Here is a 26,571-nt window from a genome sequence, read left to right on the forward strand (position 1 = left end):
CATAAGTTTATTTAGCTAAGAAAACAGGTGAGTTTTAATCTCTTCTGTAAGGGCCATGACAATAGTAATCTCCGTGTTGTGTTCCTATGCATGCAAACTCTAGAGTTTTAGTTTGCTTTCCTTCAGTAGAATGTAAGCTTCACTGAGGGCAAGAACCTCTGCCTTGTTTGCTTGTTTGTTTGTTTGTTTGTTTGTTTGTTTTTCCCCACTGTTCCTTTCTCAGAACCTAGATCAGAGCCTGACATGCAGTAAGCACTCAATACGTATCTGGTGAATGAATGAATGAATGGATACTCAGGCGTGGGGTTTCTGCTTTGTATGGTTGGCTGGGGGATTCCACTCCCACTATTGGGACACCCTGCTTGGTTACAACGCAAGGTGTGCCTCTCTTTGGCTACCTTATTTTTTACTTTGGAGATTTGTTTCTAAAAGGTGGGCATGGGTGCTTCCTTTCCTCTAGTCATAAACAATAGAAGTAGACCAATGTTATGAACCTCGCTTTCAAGGAAAGAGAAAATGTGTCAGCTGCTCTTGAACTTCCCAGGGATACTTACATTAGATAGTATAGCCATGCAGCCAATACATCTTTCTTCATATGATTTAGAAAAATATTCCCAGCAGGTATTCTCTGTGGCTGGAGAGTTCACAGATTTTTTTTTTTTTTTTTAATTTCCTCTGCTCAATACCCAGGACAGAAGAAAGCAAGGGTAAAATGCCACAAGATTGATTTTACTGGGTCTGTCTTGATTTGACCAGGACAGATGAAATCTTGCACTCTCCACCTCCCGCTACAAGGAAAAGTACGACATGAATGGGCTTCCCAAGCCAGTGCTGGCCTCTACTGGTGTGGGGGCAGAGAAAATCAGAAGGCCGCTGGAAAATGGCCCTTCATTCCAACCAAGATGGCAGCCTGGGGCAGAAACATACACTCACCTGAGAGTGCTTTGGTTTCTTAACATTTCAGGAACTAACATGAACTAACATCCACCTTCTATTATCTCCTATTAGAGATATGTATACACTCAGGTAGAGAGCCAGAATCGATTTGCTGCAGTTTTTCTACAAAATTACCAAAAGCGATGGGAACAGAGCAATGACCAGTTGACTTTAGATCTCACTGCCTTAGTATAGAGACTGGCATATTGACAGATGCTGGCCAATGTTTGTTGAATGCTAGAGTGACCGAGAAGTCCTGGTTTGCCTGGAACTTTCTCAATTTTAGTAGCAAAATTTTTATGTCTCAGGAAAATCTTCTGTCCAGGTGAAACTGGGATAGTTGGTCACTCTATTCAGAATGCCACAGTGATGCATGGATTTACAGAATTCTGAGTTAAGTTCAGGTTACCGCTTGCAAATCAGTGCAGTGTACCAAAATGCCTGGCATAAATTTGTTTGTAAAAAAACAAACAAACATAAATTGTTCTATTAAAACATCAACATATTTTTTGAACTGTGTGAAAAATGTTTTGTTTCTTTTTTCAAATACCTGTCAGAATAATCAGTTAGCACAAAAGACTAAAAGATGGTGAATAGAAAAGAACAACATCAAATAAGAAGCATGACAAATGATTCTGGTTACAGAAGCAAACATATTGTTTTCATTTCCCCAAACTGTTACCTGTCAAGTAACTTATTGCAGACACAATAGGGTCAGGGCTGTAGGCTGGATATTTTGATATGAAAAGATAATTTTTTAAAAAAATGCTAGGAAAGAAAGACCATTAAATATTTCCTTACTCTTCCTTTCAAAAACAAAAATAAATTTGTCAAAAGAAATATCGCATCATTGTTTTAAATACATTTTGCATGTTTAGAATTTCCTCCAATAAAATGCCACAGAGAATGCACATTTTACAGCCCTAAACATATTTAATATACTGTTTTTACAACAGCTGTTGCTTTCACAGAACTTTAACCCTGCTGTGTAAATGCATCACCAGGAAAATACCCAGGTTGTCATGGAGACAACCTCAGCACAGAGCCCTTTGCTCCGTTGAACTGGTGTCAGCTTTCAGCCTCCCTGCATTCCAGTCTGGCATCAACCCCAGGCTACAGCTCAGACTTCATTAGAGGTCCTGATGAAGGACAGCGAAGGAATCCAGGGCAATTACTAGAACTGTAAGACCTCTTTCCATCAACACACCTGATGGGAGAACTAAAAATTAATTCCAGAGGGAGTGATGGTATTAATCAAGATTTTCTGGCATCTTCCTCCAAGAACCCTAGATAGACCCAGCTGTCTTTTCCTAGCCAATTTTAGGCCCATCCATTGTCTTAGCAGGGAGAGATAATATTACAGCTGACATTTGGAAGATTATTTAAAGTATCACGTGGCAAATGTTACAAGTGTAAGGCCAAATTTTCAGTGTTGCTAAGTTAGTGAAATTTCTATCACTACTTGAAGAAAAGAACCATAGTTGCATTGAATCCTTCCTGCTGGTAATTCATGATAGCATTTTCTAAAAAACATTGAATATTTGACTTTAAACAAAACTGAGTTCAAAGGGGTGGCACAAAAAATGGTGGATAAAGTAAAATGATGATCACACAGTTCTTGTAAAGTATTGCAGAAAAGACAAAATGAATTTTTTAGCCTAGCTGACTGCTTTAGAAACCAAATTAAAACAAAGTTTTCTAAAGCAACTTGGTTTTATGGTCTCATAGTTACAAGTGAGTTATGATTCTGTTTTTGTTGTTGTTGTTTTTTTTTTTTTTAGAAGGACTCTCGCTCTGTTGCCCAGGCTGGAGTGCAGTGGCGGGATCTCGGCTCACTGCAAGCTCGGCCTCCTGGGTTCGTGCCATTCTCCTGCCTCAGCCTCCCGTGTAGCTGGGACTACAGGCGCCCACCACCACGCCCAGCTAATTTTTTTGTAGTTTTAGTAGAGACAGGGTTTCACTGTGTTAGCCAGGGTGGTCTCTATCTCCTGACCTTGTGATCCGCCCTCCTCGGCCTCCCAAAGTGCTGGGATTACAGGCATGAGCCATCGCACCCGGCCGAGTTATGTTTCTTTTACCCCGGAAAAGTTCTTAAATTTGGTCACAGGAAGATTCAAAAATTGATATATTTTATAAAACCTTTACATATATATGATTTATCCAAACAAAGCACCTCCTGGGTCATAAAGGGAACTTACCAGAATTGTTATCAGTGAACTAACCAGAAATCGAAGACACAAAATGAACTCAGTACTCTAATCATCCAATGGCCTTATGTGGTGGCAAGGCTAACAGTAAATGGACAGAGAGTAGGCATTTGCAAAGCTAAGTTTATGTTGAGTTGACCTTAGACATCTGAACAAATCAGGTTTGTATTTAGACCAAAGACGTGTGCATAAATAAACCTGAAATGTATGGCAATTGTCATGTTTAATAAACTGATTAAAAGGGAAGGAAAAGATAAAATTTATTGTAATTTGCTCTCTTACTGTTCGCTTCATATTATTTATTCATTCAACAATGATTTACTGAGCACATATTTTGTGCCATTGCCTGTACTTGATGTATAATGATACATCTATTAATAAGTATGATATTGCTCACATGAAACTTAGGTTTTTCTGAGCTGTTGTTCATTGGGCATGTATATTTTTTCTCATATTGTGATATTTTCACCTCTGTATTTCCATATTTACCAATTCCTTGACAGGAGAGGTTTGCAACTAAAATAAGTTGTGTTTTAAATAAGTGTTCTCTTTTAAATGAAATTGCCACCAGAAAGAATTTTACAGGGCATGCAAGAAATATAACTTTTCCCATTTTTAGTCCATTTTCTGACCAGTAGATTTATGTCCCATCCTGATCACTCCCTTTTTCCATCAGATTTGGCCCAGAAGGTCAGCATTAGATAGACTTATTAACAAAAATCAATGTCAAAGAACAAAGGGATGCCCCAATTAAGGTTGTTTTAAATAGTGAGACATAGGTGCTATTCCAAACAAGACATTTTAAAAGTCAATGGCAGTGTAATAATTTTGAAATATTAAGCAATGTGTTTCTTGTCCTCTTTGAATACCTCACTTGTGGCTCTGTGGTCATTACTTTTGGAGAGACATGTGACAGAGCTAAAGCATATAAAAATTAGATGACATGGTTGATGTATACCATGGAATACTATGCAGTCATAAAAAGAATGAAGTCATGTCCTTTACAGCAACATGGATGCAGCTGGAGGTCATAATCTTCAGCAAATTAATGCAGAAACAGAAAAACAAACACCGCATATTCTCACTTATAAATGGGAGCTAAACACTGGGTGCATATGGACACAAAAATGGCAACAGTAGACACTAGGGACTATAAGGGAGGGAGGTAGGGAAGGAGGCCAGGGTTAAAGACCACCTATTGGGTTCTGTGCACACTACCTGGGTGATGGGATCAATTGTACCATAAACCTCTGCACCACACACTGTATTCCTGTAATAATCCTGCAAATGTGCCCCTTGAAGCTAAAATAAAAGTTGAAATACAAAATAACCAGCTAGCATCATAATGACAGGATCAAATTCACACATAACAACATTAACCTTAAATGTAAACAGGCTAAATGCCCCAATTAAAAGGCACAGACTGGCAAACTGGATAGAGTCAAGACCCATCAGTGTGCTGTATTCAGGAGACCCATCTCACATGCAAAGGCACACATAGGTTCAAAACAAACAAATGGAGGAAAATTTACCAAGCAAATGGAAACCAAAAAAAAAAAAAAAAAAAAGAAAGAAAGAAAGAAAAGAAAAAAAAAAGCAAGGATTTCAATTCTAGTCTCTGGTAAAGCAGACTTTAAACCAACAAAGATCAAAAAAGACCAAGAAGGGCATTGCATAATGGTAAAGGGATCAATGCAATAAGAAGAGTTAATGATCCTAAATATATATGCACTCAATACAGGAGCACCCTGATTCATAAAGTAAGTTCTTAGAGACTTAGACTCCCACACAATAATAGTGGGAGACTTTAACACCCCATTGTCAATATTAGACAGATCAATGACACAGAAAATTAACAAGGATATTCAGGACTTAAACTCAGCTCTGGACCAGGTGGACCTAATGGACATCTACAGAACTCTCCACCCCATATCAACAGAATATACATTTTTCTCAGCACCACATAGCACTTATTGACCACATAATTGGAAGTAAAACACTCCTCAGCAAATGCAAAAGAATGGAAATCATAACAAACACTCTCTCAGACCACGGTGCAATCAAATTAGAACTCAGGATTAAGAAACTCACTCAAAACTGCACAACTACATGGAAACTGAACAACCTGCTTCTGAATGACTACTGGGTAAATAACAAAATTAAGGCAGAAACAAATAAGTTACTTGAAACCAATGAGAACAAAGACACAACATACCAGAATCTCTGGGACATAGCTAAAGCAGTGCGTAGAGGGAAATTTATAGCACTAAATGCCCACAAGAGAAAGCAGGAAAGATCAAAAATTGACACCCTAACATCACAATTAAAAGAACTAGAGAAGCAAGAGCAAGCAAATTCAAAAGTTAGCAGAAGACAAGAAATAACTAAGATCAGAGCAGAATTGAAAGAGATAGAGACATGAAAAACCCTTTAAAAAATCAATGAATCCAGGAGCTGATTTTTTGAAAAGATTAACAAAATAGACTCCTAGCAAGACTAATAAAGAAGAAAAGAGAGAAGAATCAAATAGACACAATAAAAAATGATAAAGGGGATATCACCACTGATCCCACAGAAATACAAACTACCATCAGAGAATACTATAAACACCTCTATGCAAGTGAACTAGAAAATCCAGAAGAAATGGAAAATTCCTGGATACATACACCCTCCCAAGACTAAACCAGGAAGAAGTCCAATCCCTGAACAGACCAATAACAAGTTCTGAAATTCAGACAGTAATTAATAGTCTACCAACCAAAAAAAGCCCAGGACCAGTTGGATTCATAGCCAAATTCTACCAGAGATATGAAGAGGAGCTGGAATCATTCCTTCTGAAACTATTCCAAATAATAGAAAAAGAGGGACTCCTCCCTAACTCATTTTATGAGGCCAGCATCATTCTGATACCAAAACCTGGCAGAGACACAACAGAAAAAGAAAATTTCAGGCCAATATCCATGATGAACTTCGATGCGAAAATCCTCAATAAAATACTGGCAAACCAAATCCAGCAGCAAATCAAAAAGCTTATCCACCACGATCAAGTCGGCTTCATCCCTGGGATGCAAAGTTGGTTCAACATATGCAAATCAATAAATGTAACCCATCACATAAACAGAACCAATGACAAAAAACACATGAATATCTCAATAGATGCAGAAAAGGCCTTTGATAAAATTCAACACCCCTTCATGCTAAAAACACTCGATAAACTAGGTATTAATGGAACGTATCTCAAAATAATAAGAGCTATTTATGAAAAATCCACAGCCAATATCATCCTGAATGGCCAAAGCTGGAAGCATTCCCTTCGAAAATGGGCGCAAGACAAAGATGCCCTCTCTCACCACTCCTATTCAACAGAGTATTGGAAGTTCTGGCCAGGGCAATCAGGAAAGAGAAAGAAATAAAGCGTATTCAGATAGGAAGAGAGGAAGTCAAATTTTCTCTGTTTGCAGATGACATTGTATATTTAGAAAACCCCATCATCTCAGACCCAAAACTCCTTAAGCTGATAAACAACTTCAGCAAAGTCTCAGGATACAAAATCAATGTACAAAAATCATATGCATTCTTATATACGAATAATAGACAAACAGAGACCCAAATCATGAGTGGACTCCCATTCACAATTGCTACAAAGAGAATAAACTTATAAGGAATGTGAAGGAACTCTTCAAGGAGAACTACAAACCACTGCTCAAGGAAATAAGAAAGGACACAAACAAATGGAAAACCATTCCAGGCACGTGGATAGAAAGAATCAATATTGTGAAAATGACCATACTGCCCAAAGTAATTTATAGATTCAATGCTATTATCATCAAGCTACCATTGACTTTCTTCACAGAATTAGAAAAAACTACTTTAAATTTCATATGGAACCAAAAAAGAGCCTGTATAGCCAAGACAATCCTAAGCAAAAGAACAAAGCTGGAGGCATCATGCTACCTGACTTCAAACTATACTACAAGTCTACAGTAACCAAAACAGCATGGTACTGGTACCAAAACAGATATATAGATCAACGTAACAGAACAGAGTCCTCAGAAATAACACCACACATCTACAACCATCTGATCTTTGACAAACCTGACAAAAAAACAAGCAATAGGGAAAGGATTTCCTATTTAATAAACAGTGTTGGGAAAACTGGCTAGCCATATGCAGAAAACTGAAACTGGACCCCTTCCTTATACCTTATACAAAAATTAACTCAAGTTGGATCAAAGACTTAAATGTAAGACCCTGAATCATAAAAGTCCTAGAAGAAAACCTAGGCAACACCATGGCAAAACCTAGGCATGGGCAAAGACTTCATAACTAAAACACCAAAAGCAATGGCAACAAAAGCCAAAATTGACAAATGGGATTGAATTAAACTAAAGAGCTTCTGCACAGCAAAAGAAACTATCAGAATGAACAGGCAACCTACAGAATGGGAGAAAATTTTTGCAATCTATCCATCTGACAAAGGGCTGATATCCAGAATCTACAAGGAACTTAAACAAATTTACAAGAAAAAAACAACCCCATCAAATAGTGGGTGAAGAATATGAACAGACACTTCTCAAAAGAAGACATTTATGCGGCCAACAAACATATGAAAAAAATCTCATCATCACTGGTCATTAGAAAAATGCAAATCAAAATGACAATGAGATAGCATCTCACACCTGTTAGAATGGTGATCGTTAAAAGTCAGTAAACAACAGATGCTGGAAAGGATGTGGAGAAATAGGAATGCTTTTACACTTTGGTGGGTGCGTAAATTAGTTCAACCATTGTGGAAGACAGTGTGGTGATTCCTCAAAGACCTAGAACCAGAAATAACATTTGACCCAGCAATCCCATTGCTGTGTATATACCCAAAGGATTTCAAATTATTCTACTGTAAAGACACATGCACACACATGTTTATTGCAGCACTATTCATAATAGCAAAGACTTGGTACCAACCCAAATGGCCATCAATGATAGACTGGATTAAGAAAAGGTGGCACACATATACATGGAATACTATGCAGCCATAAAAAAGGATGAGTTCATGTCCTTTGGAGGGACATGGATGAAGCTGGAAACCATCAGTCTCAGCAAACTAACACAGGAACAGAAAACCAAACACTGCATGTTCTCCCTCATAAGTGGGAGTTGAACAATGAGAACACATGGACACAGGGAGGGGAACATCTCACACCAGGGCCTGTCGGAGGTGAGGGGCTAAGGGAGGGTTAGCATTAGGAGAAATACCTAATGTAGATGACAGGTTGATGGGTGCAGCAAACCACCATGGCATGTGTATACCTATGTAACAAACATGCATGTTCTGCACATGTATCCCAGAACTTAAAGTATAATTTTAAAAAAGTTGAAATTAAAAAAATAAAAAGCAGAGAAAAATGTCGTTTTCCTGTTATTGGCTTTCAAAATTCTGATCCCTTAGGGAGACATAGAGGGCTCCTGCAGAGAGAACACATTTGGGGAACACATGACTTTGAGTAGAGCTTCTAAGATTCCCCCAGGCTTAAGGTGGGGGAGGGGTCATGGACTGAGATGAAGGGGAAGGAGAGGAGGGTAGAGAGGTGGGAGGGGCTGGAGGACAGCAAGCTGGACTTAGTAGAGACTGAGTGGAGGAACGAGGACTGTCTCAACCAAAGGCCACCATGAGAGGCATGATTAAGTGTCCAGGCACTGGGTAGGACTAAGAGACCAAGTAATCAGAGTATTACCCAGTGACAACTTAGCAGGAGTAGCACTTATATGAGTCTTCCAATTTTCTTTTTCCCTGTCTCACATACTTGGGAATGGGCTTAGTTATGTTGCCATAACCAGCAGCCCAAATTTTCACTGGAGGTTGATGTCTTACTCACAATACTTACCTGTTGGGCATTGGCTGGACGCTCTCCTCCATTGTCATCGCTCATGAGAGCCCATGGTGATATTTCAGTCACTGTCTGGGCCTCAACTGGGTGAGCTGGCAGAAGGGGAATGGGATGCTGGTGGTGCACCTGTCTAGAAGTCTACAGAACTAGCCTGAGATCCACCTGGGGCCAGATCAGAGCTTCACTCTGCTCCTGGTACCAACATGCAATGGCAGCCTCACCGGGAAAAAGCCTCATTAGGAACAAGCAGATATGCTTCCTAGAGCGAAATCATTTTGTTTGCTTTTGTTTTTGTTTGACCATCCACTCAGTTGAATTGCTTATAATAAACCAGAAATGCATAATTAATGTCTTATCTGAAAAATGACAAAAGTCAAAGTTGTCTGCAATGATCAGAGTTGAAAAATTGCCTGGAAGTAATTCCTAATGTTCACAATGCCTGGTTCTTCTTTTTTTAATTTTTTTTGAGATGCAGTCTGGCTCTGTCGCCCAGGCTGGAGTGCAGTGGCGCGATCTCGGCTCACTGCAAGCTCCGCCTCCCGGGTTCACGCCATTCTCCTGCCTCAGCCTCCCAAGTAGCTGGGACTACAGGCGCCCGCCACCACGCCTGGCTAATTTTTTGTATTTTTTTTTTAGTAGAGACGGGGTCTCACCGTGTTAGCCAGGATGGTGAGGATGGTTTTGATCTCCTGACCTCGTGATCTGCCCTCCTCGGCCTCCCAAAGTGCTGGGATTACAGGCGTGAGTCATTGCACCCAGCCGAGAAACATCTAAACAAGCTTATTATGTTCAGTCATAAAGAATTTTCTCCTTATACCAGTGTTTTATCTTTGTTTTTCAGAGATTGAGAAAATACAAACTTTATTAGTTTGATTTTTAGGATTCGCAAATACAGTTACCAGTTTGTTGCAAACTCTCAACTCTATTTTTCTGGCCACTTACTATATTGCTTTTAGCATTTGTATTCTTAGGAGATAATAATAAAAGGCAGAAGGTCGTGATCCCCTACTTGGTCAAATTTCAGGATTTACCAGTTGAGTATAGAACACAGAACATCACCTTCAGTATCTCACCCAGGCTTGCTTATTTTTGTTACCCAGTCCTATTGATTATTTTTTGTGAATTGTTCATTCTACCAATCCTTTTATATTTTTATTACTTATTTGTAGAAGCTTCTGTTATATTAAAGATATTGATCTCATTGTTCTTGATGCAAATTACAAGGGTCAGGAGTTGGGTAAGTATTACGGATTCCTGTTGCAAACAGTAATTGTTAGTACAAGTAAAATATTATGTTTCAATTTTAAAAATGGTTGTTCTGGGAGAGCTGAGATCAACAGCTGTGTCAGAATGTTCTGCACTGAATCATCCTTGTTCATCTGCTTGAAATGCGTTCTATCCTCCCTTGAAGTCTCGTTCTACAAATCACTTACCGTTTGGAGCCTAGCTGTCTCTCTTCCCCTAGGAAGCCTCTCCCCATCACTCTCTCTGCACTCACAGCCCTGCCCTCTGTGTCTGTAGCACCGCAGCCCATAGCTCACCATCACGGTGTTTGGTCACAGACCCCCTCACATGATTATTTATACATTTTATGTATTTATGTCTCCACTCCAGGAACTGGGTCTCCTGCTTCCTTGACGTCTTCCACAAACCCCACCACACTCATGTGGCTACAGACCAGGTGTTTCTAACGCGATGGTAACCTTTAGGTTTGGTTCCCTTCCTCCATTTTTGTTGCACGTGGTGCTAGGCCCAGAGCCAGTGCTCAGTAATGGTCAATGGATTAGGTGGAGGTTATGAGAAACGAAAGGGACCCCTCCAGCACAAAATGTCTTCAATTTGTCACTGATAGAATGGAATGGGAACATTCTACCTCCTGCTCGTGTTCTGCATGGTAGACTAGCATCGAGAGGCCTTAGGATCTCTTCAGAATCGTTAAATATAACAATGACAATAGCAGAGAGATAGAGCAATCTTTAGTGAGTTTCTGTTACTTGCAACCATGAGTTTTGAATAATCCTGTGATGACTTTTTGGTAGCACAGGAAAAGTACAGGTGCCATATAATTTTAAAAATTAGGATTGATCATGCTGTCCCTAATATTCTCTTAACTTTTTATCCTCATTTAATAACATACAGTAAAAAGATTGTCATGCCATTACACATTTTTCTATGTGATTTTTATTTGTTATGTAACTGTATTATATTATGATTATGGAACATTTGAGTTGCTCTAAAATTTTCAGTATTTTAAACAATCCTATGATAAATGATCTTACTTGTATACCTTGGAGCAACATTCCTGGTTATTTGATAAATATAAATTCTCAAAAGTTTGGGGATCAAGGAGCATCCTCATTGTCACATAGTGATCAATTGTCTTCCATGGTGCTGTATCAATTTACAGTTCCTTCCCATCACTCACTACTGCTTGGGCCTCACTTTTCCACACCCTAATCAGCACTACCTTCTTATCAGGGTCTCTTGAGCTAGACTTCAGGGCTACAGGATTTTTGCAAATTGTTCATTCTTCCCTACAGGGCCTAGGTCCTCTACTGGCCAAGGATGTGACCCAGCCACGCAACCTGAGGCACATGACTTCACCTCGCTGGCCCCAGTTCTAGTTCCCTCATCTGTGAAGTGGGGATGAGGTTCTCATGCCACGATGGTTGTGCAGTCTCCTCTTTGCTGTGCAATTCAGCCTTTGGGTACTTTTCATAACCTACCTACCCTCCTACTCAGCCAAAATAACGTGGCTTATATGCCTTTTGCGTTTAGTCCATTCTGCATCCAACAGCTACTTGCATGGTGTTATTTGAGAGCATTTCCAGAACAACTGTCCAAAAATCTCTCCTGCTAAAATGTCATGGAATTTGAAATTCTAATGTTGGAAATGATGAAGAATACCATCCTTTGTTAAAACACACTGCAAAACATTACAAGGCTTCAAAAGAGCTACCGAAACAGAGTTTTCATAGAGGAAGAGAAAATTATAAAAGCAGAATTGATCTAAAGTTTTGTAATCACATTTTTAATTAATTAATTAATTAATTAATTAATTATTTTGAGACAGAGTTTTGCTCTTGTCACCCAGGCCTGAGTGCAGTGGGATGATCTTGGTTTACTGCAACCTCCGCCTCCTGAGTTCAAGAAATTCTCCTGCCTTAGCCTCCCAAGTAGCTGGGATTGCAGGTACCCACCATCACAACTGGCTACTTTTTGTATTTTTAGTAGAGACAGGGTTTCACCATGTTGGCCAGGCTGGTCTCAAACTCCTGACCACAGGTGATCCTCCCACCTCGGCCTCCCAAAGTACTGGGATTACAGGCATTAGCCACTGCGCCAGCCCTGTCATCACGTTTTTTAGATTGGGATAGTTGAGAAACATCAATTGCTGCTATGGCAACCTGGATAGATTAAATTCTGGTTAATAAATATATTTTTAAATCTTATATCTTGAAGTTATTCTGCATATCTGGACACATACAGTGATCCAAAAGGTGAGCATCTTCCTCTGTTCTGAGTCTCAAATCAGACAAGCTCTGAAGAATAGGGTTATAGGTACTAAAATTAGGAAAAAATATATGCAAGCTTTTATAAATATATTCACTAAGATAAAGCAATGAAGATATAATAGCTCCAGGATCTCAATCCCCAACAGTTTTGAGTATACATTTATTTTATTTTTAAAGTTGCAGATGAAATGCCTCTGAAGAGGCACTTTCTTTTTCTGAATGAGTTCCTCCATGTTTGGGGCCCTTGCTTTTATGACTCCAGGTCTATGTGCCGTGATTTAAAATCCTGGGGCTAAGTGTCTTTGGCAATTTATAATTGTTTTAGTTTTTAGAAAGTTAATAACTAGTGTAGGTGGGATAAAATTGCCCAGGGCCCTTAACAGGGGTTGGGTCTACCCCATAATCAAACCCATTATTTGGATGGCAAAATATTGAATACTCAAACCGAGTAGAATAAGATTACACGTAGCCTTCAAGTCACATCAGGTTTTGCTTTGAAACAAGTGAGAAGGAATCTTTAGGGCTCCAAAGCTTTTTGGATGTTGGATTTGTGAGGAAGGGAACGTGGCTTTGTACAGATAACATTGGTTTGCAATATCCATACCATATTAAGGAGGCAAATGAGATTCCTAGGAAACATTTCCTTTTCAAAATAAGTTTAAATGTTCAACCTACACTATCTAGAAATAAGCTTTCATTTATTAAACAACTATTTATTGCAATCCTTGGCTGTGCCAAGGCCTGTGCTAGGCACTGGGGGAGATCAATGAACAGATAAACACAGCTCTTGTCCCCATGCAGATAAGCTTGGCAGAATCTGTAGTTATGTAGATACACCGAAATTTAACATGAATGGAAAAAGCTAGACATGTCACATTTCTTTTAGAGCTGGTTTATAATTCCTATTAAGTTACCCTGATTTCAGCCCACGACTGATTGTCAAAGCTATTAGAAGCCCGTTGCTTATGAGCTGCATTTAAAACCTGCTCATTCAAAAAAGTAAAAAATAAAAAAATAAAAGAACATGCAAAACTATAAAGGAGCTTTCAGCTTTCATGTCTAGGTTTTCTTTTGGATGAAAATTTTCATTACCATTATTTACTTTTCAAGCACATATTTTTCACCAGGTGCTAGGGAACATAGCAAGATAAGACCCACTACTTTGCTGTAGTAGAAGCAAGGATCTGATATACATTTTGCCCCTGTTTCAGGGAACTTGGACCCCATCCCAACACTTAGGGGACTGCTTACTTTCCCCTAGCTACTTGGATCACAGAGGCATGAGAACATACAACTCTGATGCAAAAGCTGCCGAGGCTGTAGAGAAGGAGGCAGTGGACACAGCCTTTCTAGCTACCAGGAAGCAAGCTTCAGCCTGCACAGTCAAAGGGCAGAAAAGTCTGGAACAGAGCCAAGATGCAGTGGTGCAGCACAGAATATCACAGATAGGATACTGGTCTGGGATAGGGGAGGAATCCTGTGCAAATGGAGGTGGGAATATGGAGGGATACAAAATAACATATTCAGATGTCGCTCTAATCTTGCTGTAATACAGCTCCTGCCAAGATGGTCTGGTCTCCTAACAGGAGCGGTTGATGGTGAGACTGGATGGCCCAGCTCATGGGGGGCTTTTTATCCCCTTGGACGGGGCCAGCTGGGATACAAGCCAGGCAACACAGTGGGGAAGGGACGGGGAGAGTGGACCAAGTAGGAAACTAGCAAACTTCAAGAGTTTCTTTGGAAACCTCTATGTTATTTTGAGACTGCCTCTAGCAACTAGAGGCTTAAGCAACTTTTCACATATACATGACTTGGCCACCAGAAATGGGTAAGAGATCCTACATGCTACTTAGTAGAGCTCATTCTCCAGGGGGAGTGTGTCTTTTAAAGCAGAGACATCTTTATGGAGACAAAGAGCTCAGAAGGGGTTTAAAGCATTTGTTGACTGGGCAGGCCATCAAAAAGTGGCCACGGGGCGGATGAGTGAAGGCAGGAATGTCTAGTGGGCGTCTGCCAAGACAGATGACTGGAAGGAGCAGAGGCCGCATGCTCCTAAATGCCTCAACATTCTGTGGGCACTGGGACTTAGCACAACCTCAGAGGAATTTATGGGGGAACCATAGCTTGATTACAATAAGGTTTCCACAATGCTGGTGGAAAGAGGGCTCAAATAGGAATTAGTTGACCCTTGAACAATAAAGAGCTTAGGGGTACCAATCCCTTCACAGTCAAAAGTCCTAGTATAACTTTTGACCCTGCAAAAACTTAACTACTAATAGCCTACTATTAATCAGAAGCCTCACCAACAACATAGTCAGTTAACACATATTTTATACATTATATGTATTATATATGGTGTTCCAACAATAAAGTAAGCTAGAGAAAAGAAAATGCTATTAAGAAAATCATAAGGAAGAGAAAATATACTTACTATTCATTAAGTGGAAGTAGAACATCATCAAGGTCTTCATCCTCATCATCATCACATTAAGCAGGCTGAGGAGGAGGAGGAAGAGGAGGGGTTGGTCTTGCTGTCACAAGGGTGGCAGAGGTGGGAGAACATCTATGTATAAGTGGACCTGCACAGTTCAAACCTGTGTTGTTCAAGGGTCCACTGGAATTTGAATCTTAGAGAAAGAAGTCATACTTCTCCTGTACCTAAAGTTATAAACTAAGATTTTTACCTGTTTCACATATATTTAATCTGATGAAAAGGAGGCATAGATAAGGTGCCAGGGCCTGGATTGAGAGTTGGAAAATACAAGATTATGAAAATCTTTAAGTATCTGTAGAATCCCCTTGTAGAGGACGGATTTGACATGTTCTATGGGTGATACATTTACAACAATGGCTGGAAATGGTGGCTTTTACACTCAGAATAAAGTTGTTCCAGTTGTTGGGAATGCCCAAAATGGAACGATTCTCATCGGGAAGCAGTGAGGTAAAACTCCTGGCTTTTGGAAGAATTTGATCCTTTAAAAGGAGATTAGAAAATTATTGGGATGAGAGATCTAGCTATCTAAGATGCCAAAAAAAGAAAGTCTAACGTAAGATGGAGGTTTGGGCTATATGCATCTCAGGGACAAGAGGGGGAGAGGGTACCAACATGGGTTGAGCACCTAGTATGTCCTCTAGTGGACATTAGTTTTGTTCTTGTATTTGTTTTTGTTTGGCCACCCATCTCCTGAGTCCCTCTTCTGAGCTTGAAAATTTTCCTACCTTGCAAGTGTTGCTGTTAGAGACACCTTGCCATAGAATTTGAAAATGCTAGTTAATCACTCTCACAACCACCCTTGCCAACAGTGCAAGCTCCAGCGTCTGGGGATTGGTGACAATGGCAACAGCATCTCAATCTTTTCCTAAGAGATATCTGAGCCTTATTCACCAGCCCTCATAGACAGGCTGTTTCCTGTTTTGTGGGAGTATTTTATTATGAAGAATTTCAAAAGCACACAGGCACATGTACCCACACAGAACAGCAAAATAAATCACCATGTATTCATAACTGAGGTGCAACAATAATCAATGTTTTGCCAATCCTGTTTTTTTCTACACTCCTCCACGTCCCTCCTCCTATGACTTCTTTCCCTAGAGTTTTTTGATGTGAATCTCAGACATTGTGTTATTTTACCAGTAAATACGTTAGTATGCTAGTCTCTATTAGAGCCTCTACAAGAACAGTAACCCTCATGACAATTTTGCACCTAAAAAAATTCACAGTAATTCCTTAATGTCATCCCAAACCCAGCCTTATTCCAGTTCTTCTAATTGTCTTTTCATGGTGGTTGCTTGAATCACGATTCAAGTGAAGTCCACCAATTACCTTTGGTTGTTATGTCTCTGATGTCTATTTTATTCAACAACAGCTCCTCTGTTTTTTTTTTTTTTAATACCATTGATTTGTTGGTGAAACCGTTCGTTTTCCCTGTAGAACTCAATATCCTTGCAATAAATTCCCTTTCTGCTTAAATCAGCCAAACTGGACTTCAGTTGATTGCAACTAAGAATTGTGACTGAAACACAAGCCTTTTAGGGTTCCCAGTTTTACAGAGGAGGAAATTGAGGTTCATAGGGGTTAAGTAACTTGTTAAGTTTTCAAAGCTAGTAAGTGTCACAGCTGGAATTGAAATTCAAGGCTCTCTCACTCAATGTCTATTCTATAATCATCAGACTTTCTCCTAGCTCCCTTCCAGTGCTAACATTCTAATATTTCATGCCCCTTTCCTCAGTCCTCAATTCATTTCAGCCAGCAGGACACCTCAGGGGTCCAGAACACCTGGGTTCCCACTGCCAGCAATGATGATCTCTGCTCAGCTCAGCTGCTCCCTGAAACCACTGACTGGGGACAGGAAAGGGGTCCAATAATTGTTGGCTTTGTTACAGTCCATTAGCTTCCTGCCAGAATACAGTTGCAGATGTGGGTAAATAGAAATGTAGTCTATGCATGTATCTTTATCTTAACTAAGCCAGTGGTTCTCAAAGTGCAGGCCCCAGAACAGCAGCATCAGCATTACCTGGGAATTTGTTAGAATTCCCTGGACCCACTGAGTCAGAAACTGTGGGGGTGGGGACCAGCCATCTATGTTTTAACAAGCCTTCTTCATGATTCTGTTCAAGTTTGAGGACCACTGCAGGAGGCCTTACCACCTGTGCCTTCCCATAACATCACATTCCTTAAAAATATAAAGTTGCTGTTCTTTTCTCTACCTGCTCACATAGAATTTCCAACATTGCACATTGAATGCTCTTTCTTTAGTAGCTAGAAATCTTTTATCTACCACTGAGTTTGCTGGTAGACTTTGGTATTTATAAAAATGTTATTCTTTTTTGAAATGTCATTATAATTTAATCTCTCATTTCTTATATTAAAATCACAGCATTGAATGAAGTCCCACATCTCAGACACTAAGGCCTTGTTCTTACTTTGTGAGACTCGTATTTGTTGGAGCTAGAAACTTTGGCTTTCAGGCAAATGGCTCAAGACAACCTTCAAATCTACAGAAACTCATGGAGAGTGTGGGCCTTGCAAAAGAGCCTGTTTGGGCCAGTGGGCTCCCCACCCTTGGCTTGGTCTCTGGTTTCATTCAGCTCTACAGGCAAATGGGAGACAGGGAAGGATCTAGAAAGCCTGAAGAGGCAAATAAAGGTAGGTACGGGAATGTTTGCTGAGTTGAGGGAAGGCCTGAAACTTTGCAAAAATCTTTAAAAGTCATTAAGATTTTTGTGTTCTGGTTGTGGTATTCTGTTGTAAGCCCCATTTGCCCTCTCTTATTTTATGCCTATTTCCTTACACATAACCATTCTGCTAAAATTCCCATGGCTGGATCCTTGCCATCTCATTCATGATGGATAAAACCAGGCACTTGGCTGATGGTCCTGCTGACCTCAGTTGCCCACTCCCGACAGGGCAGCATCTGCCGGCCCTCCCCAGGGCTCCCCTGGGCATCAGCCTCCAGGCCTTGGGACAACACGCCCAGGTCATGGGGCCACACTGACCTGTCCGCAGCAGTGTGTTTGGCTTCCTGCTCAGCCTCAGCTCTGTGTTCACATTTCAGGTCCCACTGGGAGATGTGAAAAACTGCAGGAGTGTTCTTTGCAAGGCACCATCTGTTTTTCCTCTCCTGTTCCAGCCTTTTTCCTCCTAATCTTCATTCTTTTCCAGGACACAGTGATACATCAAGAATTATTTAATACTTTCCTTCTCAACCAATTCACAGTTTCCTCCCTCTGTAACTTTCTGGGCCACACTGAATTTCCCGCCAGCGAGAAACAGGCTAATCTTACCACATGATGTCAAATTGCAGCTATGCCGCACGCACACGTAGGCACAGGAGTGCGTGCGCACACTCGCACACAGAATGTCTTTAGGTTTGCCTCACCATTCCACAGTGTTTTCCCTTCAGAAAGTTAATGAAATCTCTCCATGGCACTAAAACCACCAATACTGATTCTACTTAGTAACAAATTGGACGTTTCTGGGAAGGGTTTCCCGTGTAATGTTTGGGCTTAATGTTTGTAGTTTGTGTCGGGTCATGACTTATCCAAGACATCACTCCCCTTCATTAAGTGAAAAGTAAATACATCTCCAGTGTTACAAAAACAAGCTGCTATTTCCCCAGAGTCAGTTATCTGAATCCAAGCCCTCTTTCTTGGAGCCTGAAGACCACAGTCTTTACACAATGAATAGGCACGGATGTGTGTGCCAAGGTGCCTGGCCTAAGAGAACAATGAAAAAAACCCCTCTTTTATCCCCCACCTTCTCTGGGTCTCTCCATTTCTTTTGGGGCTGTCATGGGTTCTTAACATGATATAAGAAGGTGCCTGAGGATCATTTACTTCTCTTGGCATGGGAACATTGCGGGGGTTTATGCTTCCCCATCAATCTCTGCTCTTGGCTCCTTCTCACCAGGCTCCAGAATGAAAAATGAGAATGCTTCAATCTCGCATATTAAACCATAACTAATTATTATTAGACCGGTTTTCACTTTTTTCCCAACCCAAATGTCAAAGGCAAAGGTCTTAATTTACTAGCTCCAGTGGGCTGCAAGCTAGGGTGAAAAGGAGGACTGGAGATTCCAGGCTGACTGCAATGGGCTCAAAATCTCCAGCAAGCAAAACAGCTTTCGGCCACTTGAAGGCATGGACTCCAGTCTGTTCACCGGATCGCCCCTTACACGCTCTCAATGTTGCTCACATTCTCTGAACAGAGGAAAGATGCCTGCGGGAAGCAGGAGTTGCTCGGCGCTCTGGTATGACACCACGTAAAAGCCAGGCAGGCACTGAGAGTTTAGGGCCACCAAATGTCACAGCTGGAAGAGACCCCTCAGATAGCCTGCGAGCACCACAAACTCCTCCAATTACCAGTGAGCAAACCAAGGTTTGCAGAGGGGCCTGCTATGGTAACAGCCACAAACCTCTCTGTTTCAGGCTTCCTCTTTCCTCAGTGATCTGGACCATGTCCACCTCTTGGCCATCACAGAGCAGAGGAAAGGGTCATGGATCAATGGAAAGTGCAAGAGTAAATCCGGAGGTCTTAAATTCTACTCTTATGTTTTGGCACCTAGAAAAAATGTAAGCTAATCCAAATCTTATTTATATTAAATTCTCCCAAAAGGCATGGAAAGTCAGAGAATCAGAACAGATGCAAACACACTCAGTACACTGTGGAGCCCTGAGTCAGACTGGGCCATTACATCAAACGCTGTTGAGCATGGGGGTAAACAATCTGGGGTCTGAGATGTGATGGGCCTAGTACTCAGTCCCCACTCTGCCTGTCACAAATGTTAACCTTGGGCAACCACAGTCTCTCCAAAGGCTGAGTTCTGGTTGGTAAAGGAGTAAGAATAGCACCTCGCTTGTGGGATTTCTATGAAAATTTAAAGGGCTTAATATAGTTCTTAGTACATAAATCTTAGATAATGTTATTATTTCATTACAGTTAATACTAGATGTGGCATTGGGAGAAAATATTCTGGGTGTATTGAGTATCCAATTAAAATTACTAGAAAACTATTAGGCACTTAAAGACATGAAATTAAGAAATAAATAATTTTATATCATCATGGGACCCTACCTTTTGAGACTCACCTCCTCTAAAGGAAATGTCAAAACCGTATATGAGTACAAGTTACTTTCTCGCTTCTGTTACTCATAAAAGCTCACTGAGTGAGCAAATCCTCCTCAGCCCCTGTTGCCTTCCTTCCTCGTGGTCTTAGAGTCCTGAAGTGGCCTCTGGGGACCAAAGGGACTCCCCTGCACTGTAAGTAAGGCAGTAGGGATCTCACGAACGAGCACTGTGCTTTCTTGTCACCCTGTAGAGCAGGATGACTTGAATGTCAGCTCTTACAGTCAGCATGTCTGTGAGTGCCTGTAACATATCTAGACAGCAGGAATGTTCCATAGAGAGGGGATAGAGATTTCTCTGCAGGAACAGGAGGTGAAGGAATGGAATGAGGAGTGGTATGGATGAATAAAAAAGACTGGGTGAGCATGAATAGAAAATAGAATTTCCCCTCCTTGCCAAATCAGAGAGGGATTAGCTTGTGATCTTATGAGTTTGGAAGGTTTTGTTTGTTCATTTTGGTGCTGGTTGGGGGAGCATTAGGGGAGCAGACAAGGCCACCTGAATTAGAGCTGGGAGAAGGCAGCTATTAGTATACAGATTATGAATTCTAAAGAGACAAGGACAAGGCCATTTGAAGTGGGTAGTATCAGGGCTGAGAAATGCCAAGAGTACAAATCTTTATCTTTAATGACCCCAAATGAAGTGACAGCTCTCACAAGGCTAGAAACATGAAAAGGAGGCAAAGGACTTCCTGGCTTCAAAGGAAAGACACTAAATTAATATTACATTTTGCATTTTTGTTGATAAATTCTGTGCCACTGATGGCTATCAGATACAAGGGTGGGCTAAGAACAGAGCCCAGTTTCAAGAAGCAACTGTTTTCTAGGCCTAAGGATATTAAAGCAGTTAGGATAGAAGACACCAAGCTTGCCGCTCTGCTTACACCACATGTAGTTAAATGTATTACATAGGTGCATACATATACATGTACTTTTTTCTTAATCCTTGAAAGATAATCAAATTATGGTTTGGGGGGAATGGAGTCCTTTTGGTGACATAACTTTACTTTCTTTCTCTCTTTTTTTTTTTTTTGAGATGGAGTCTTGCTCCGTCACCAGGCTGGAGTGCAGTGGTGTGATCTCGGCTCACTGCAACCTCTGTTTCCCAGGTTCAAGCAATTCTCCTGCCTCAGCCTCCCGAGTAGCTGGGATTACAGGCGTGTGCCACCACGCCCAGCTCATTTTTCTATTTTTAGTAGAGATGGGGTTTCACTATATTGATCAGGCTGGTCTTGATCTCGTGACCTCATGATCCACCCGCCTCGGCCTCCCAAAGTGCTGGGATTACAGGCATGAGCCACCGTGCCCGGCCTACTGTCTTTCTCATTCTTATCTCAAAACCGAGAGAATCAGTTTTTTGGTTTTCTTTCTTTTTTTTTTTTTTCCCCATGGATAGCAAGTTCCACATCCCTCAACTTTGGCAGGGTTCACATGAGGAAAGTGAGATTTTGGATCTCTGAAACTGAAATCCACAGTCCTTGCTGCTAGTTCTTAAATTCATAATTCACACAAAATGTACTGTGATGGTTGGTATCTGTGTCAGGCAGGAGATCCTAGGCTTTCCTGCAGGACAAGCAACTTCAAACTTTTAGCAACAGAAGTCTGCTTCTGGCTCACCAGGTCCTCTGCAGGTCTGGTCTCATTGACAATCCTAGGAACTGTTTAGTTTTCTGTGCGATTGGCTAGTGTTGTTCCTTCATGCACTCAAAGGCAGCTAAACAGAGGCAAGGCATTAAATGTTTTTCCCTGGAGGTAATAATGCCACTTCTGCTCACATTTTATTGGCTGAAGTAAATCACATGGTCATGCCTATCTTCAACGGAGTAAAAAACTTAAATTTCCAAAAGGAGAGAAGAATTACAGTAATCCTACTGCAATGCCACTGAGTCATTCTGAAAGTGAAAAAGCACACAAATGCACTGTCCTACCTAAACAGTCTCATAATTCAGAGACATTAGCCATTCTTCAGGGCCAATGTATCCAACTCCTCAGCATCTGCAACCACCCCTCGCACTCTATTAGACACCATATGTTCATTATCCTGACAATGGATGGCTCTTTCCTTAGGCAGCAACTGATAGTCAATAATACACCTCAATTAAACTCAAATTTTGCTCATTTATGCCGGAATTTTGGCATAGCTTAGTTAGAAACTTAGAATTTTATATACCTATAGAAATCAGTCAAATGGTGGTCAGGCACAGTGGCTCACGCCTGTAATTCCAGCAGTTTGGGTGGCCAAGGAGGGCAGATTGCTTGAGGTCAGGAGTTCAAGACCAGCCTGGCCAACATGGTGAAACTCCATCTCTACTAAAAATACAAAAATTAGCCAGGCGTGGTGGCAGGCACCTATAGTCCCAGCTACTTGGGAGGCTGAGGCAGGAGAATCGCTTGAACCTGGGAGGCCGAGGTGGCAGTGAGCCTAGATTGTGCCATTGCTCTCCAGCCTGGGCAAAAAGAGTGAAACTCTATCTCAAAAAAAAAAAAAAAAAAAAAAAAGAAAATTAAAAAAAAGAAAGAAATTAGCCAAATGGCCCCAAAATTCTGTTGCCATGTCCACTTATGCAACCTTACTGCCATGACACACATAAGAGTGGCCATTATTCTGTTGACTTGGGTTTCTGAGGCAATGCTTGTGAGATTATTCGTTTTCTTGTAAGAGTTTTACCTAAAACTTGATTGAGATACAACCATGGGACAATGCGTCCCAGGTTATCACTTCTAAGACTATACCTCTTCTTTCTACTTAATTGTCATTCTTTTTTCTATAGTAATATAATTATTTAAACTAGATACAAATAACTATTAATTAGTGAAATAATAGCTTACTTATGCAGACACAATTTTCTTTGCAAGCTCCACTATTTGAGAATCTTGAAGGAACTTAAATAATAAGGTTGTGGGCAGTTTGTGTATTTATGACAATTTTCCTATGATTTTAATAAGCTTCATATGGTTAGTCAGGAGCACATCAAACTCAGGATTGGGAAGGAGTCCTTCCCTCACAACATAACAGCAATGAAAAAGACAAGAAAGTACAAAAAGCAAATCCAAGGATTTGAAGAGTAGAGCAGTCTAGAAGTCCAGAGTTATTTGGTAAGGGAAAAATTATCCCATCCATCTTACTGTCTCTGACGGGCAACAAAACACAGTAAGAATATAGTGTACAATGAAGATCTCAAACAATAGTTATGTTTCATACTTTTTAAAAAAGTTACCACATATAATAGCAGCAGAAAAGTATAAGATACATAGGAAAGAATTTAACAAAAGATGTGCAAGACTTAAAAAGGTTGTAAAACTATGCTGAAAGACATCTAAGGAAACCTAAATAAATTATACATATATATATATATATATATATTTTTTTTTTTTTTTGAGGTGGAGTTTCGCTCTGTCGCCCAGGCTGGAGTGCAGTGGCGCCATCTTGGCTCACTGCAAGCTCCGCCTCCTGAGTAGCTGGGACTACAGGCGCCTGCCACCATGCCCAGCTAATTTTTTTTTTGCATTTTTAGTAGGACGGGGTTTCACTGTGTTAGCCAGGATGGTCTCGATCTCCTGACCTTGTGATCCGCCTGCCTCGGTCTCCCAAAGATAAATTCGATATTTTTTAACAGCAAAAAACTAAAAATAAACCAAATATCCACTGAAAATAAATAAATAAGATATACCATACACCTGGAGGAGAAGACTCAATTTCATAAATATACCACTTCTCAAATTAATATACCATTTCTCAAATTAATCTATAAATTCAGAGCAAATTCTTCTGGAGACTTAACAAGTTAATTCTAATATGTATATAGGAAAGCAAAAGGCAAGAATAGCAAAGACACTCAGAAGAGAATGAAGGGTGAGGAGGTGATTGCCCCACCAGTGTTCAGGCTTAGTGAAAAGGTATAATAAATAAATCAATATGGTACCGGTGCAGATAGAGGCTAATAAGCCAAAGAAATCAGAAGAGAGGGCCTGGAAATAGACCCATGCATAAATAGAAATGTCATACGTGGCTGGTAGCATTGAAGATCTAGGAAAAAAGGATGAATGAAGGACCACATAGTGCAGAATTAACTGGTTATCCTTGTGAGAAATAAAAAGAAATTAGATCCCTCCCACACACAATGCATAAAACCAGTGTCAGATGGATTTAAGGATTAAATGTGAAAAGAAGAAATTTAAAACTTTTCAAAGACAGTATAGGATAACTTCTGTGTTTGTGGTGGTGGTTGTTTTAATTTCACTGTGGTAAAGGATTTCTTAAGACAAAGGAGGCCAAGCCATAAAGGAAAAGGTAGAAAAACTAGATTACATTAAATATAAATTTATGTTTATCAAAGAACACAATAAAAAATAAAAACATGAAAACCTGTAAACTGAGAGATAATTGTATTATATACATGTGACATATTAATACATATATGTATGTATGCATGTGTGTCTGTGTATATACACAAAACAAACAAAACTATGTATATGTATATACACAAAACAAACACAGAAAATAGAAAACAAAATAGAAAAATAAGCAAAGACAGGGGTAGGCAATTCACAAAAGAGTAAATCCAAATGGTCAATAAACATATAAAAGGATATTCAATCAGAGAAATGCCAAATGACATCACAATATACCCTTTTTTACTCACCAAAATGGACAAAGACATCACCTTGAGATGTGACAGAGTAGGGTGGTACGACCACTATAGCAAATCACGTGTTGGCTGGGCATGGTGGCTCACACCTGTAATCCCAGCACTTTGGGAGGCCAAGGTGGGCAGATCACTTGAGGTCAGGGGTTCAAGACCAGCCTGGCCAACATGGTGAAACCCCGTCTCTACTAAATATACAAAATTAGCCAGGCATGGTGGTGCATGCCCGTAATCCCAGCTACTGGGGAGGCTGAGATAGGAGAATCACTTGAACCCAAGAGGCAGAGGTTGCAGTGAGCCAAGATTGTACTGCTGCACTACAGCCTGGGTGACAGAGTGAGAGTGTCTCAAAAAAAAAAAAAAAAAAGAAAGAAAGAAAATCTCACGTTCTCTGGTCAATGTGAAGATACATCTTCCTCGTGACTCAACACTCCATTTCCAGGTGCAGGAGAACCATCCACACACCTGCCCAGGAGACATGGCTAAGATGCTCGTACATTTGTTATTTTTAATAGCAAAATTCTAAAAAGGGTCTGAGGGGAATGAATAAATCAATCAATCATGGTGCAGTCATGCATGGAATATTATGCAGTAAAATAACTGAATTCCAGCTATTTGTATTTATCTGAATAAATTTTAAATGTATCATGTTGGCCGGGTGTGGTGTCTCACGCCTGTAATCCTAGCACTTTGGGAGGCTGAGGCGGGCAGATCACAAGGTCAGAAGTTCAAGACCAGCCTGGCCAAGATGGTGAAACCCCATCTGTACTAAAGATACAAAAAATTAGCCAGGCATGGTGGCACATGCCTGTAATCCCAGCTACTCGGGAGGCTGAGGCAGGAGAATTGCTTGAACTCGGGAGGCAGAGGTTGCAGTGAGCTGAGATTGTGCCACTGCGCTCCAGCCTGGGACAGAGCGAGACTCTGTCTCAAAACAAAGAAATATAATGTAGACAATGTTCACATATATATCTGTTTATATAAATATATATCTGAATATATATACAATATAGATTTATCTGTATATATATCTTTTATACATATATGTATATATTATACATAATGTATTTAGATATATGTATTATATCTCTATATATCTATAAAATATCTATAGATATAAAAATCCATCTATCTAGGAAAAACACATACAATATGATTCCATTGATGTGAAATTCCAGAACAGACAAAACTAAGTGATATCTTGTTTAGAGATATAGTCACATAAAATAAAACCTATGAAGAAACACAAGAGGATGATCCATAGCAATTCAAGAAAATGGTCTACTCTTGGGAGAGGGATGGCGATCCAACCTGGGAGGGCATACAGGGAGCTTCAGAGGAATTGGCATTATTCAATTTCTTAGGCTTAATGAGGAATGTGTGGGTTTTCATATGTATTGCATATTCAATATTATTATTAAATACATATCAATATGTTTTATATATTATTTTATTACTACATGAATTAAATATTCTATAATAGATGTCATTGACAATTTCTAGTGATTGGTTTGTATGAGGATTGTAGCATGTTGATTCAATAATAATAATTTTAAAGTATATGAATAAGATAAACAATATGTATTGTTGTTATCCTCAGGAATCTCCAAAATGAATGAACTACTCACATAAAGGATTAGGTTGAGAGTATCACTAATGAGATTATAAAAATATCTTTTATCTCTTTAAAAATGTTTATTTGTTCTACTCATGAAATGTTTAAAATGCATATTCCCTAGCATGACACTGAGAAGTCACT

The sequence above is a fragment of the Pan paniscus genome, chromosome 11, assembly GCF_029289425.2.
Source record: "Pan paniscus chromosome 11, NHGRI_mPanPan1-v2.0_pri, whole genome shotgun sequence".
Taxonomy (NCBI): domain Eukaryota; kingdom Metazoa; phylum Chordata; class Mammalia; order Primates; family Hominidae; genus Pan; species Pan paniscus.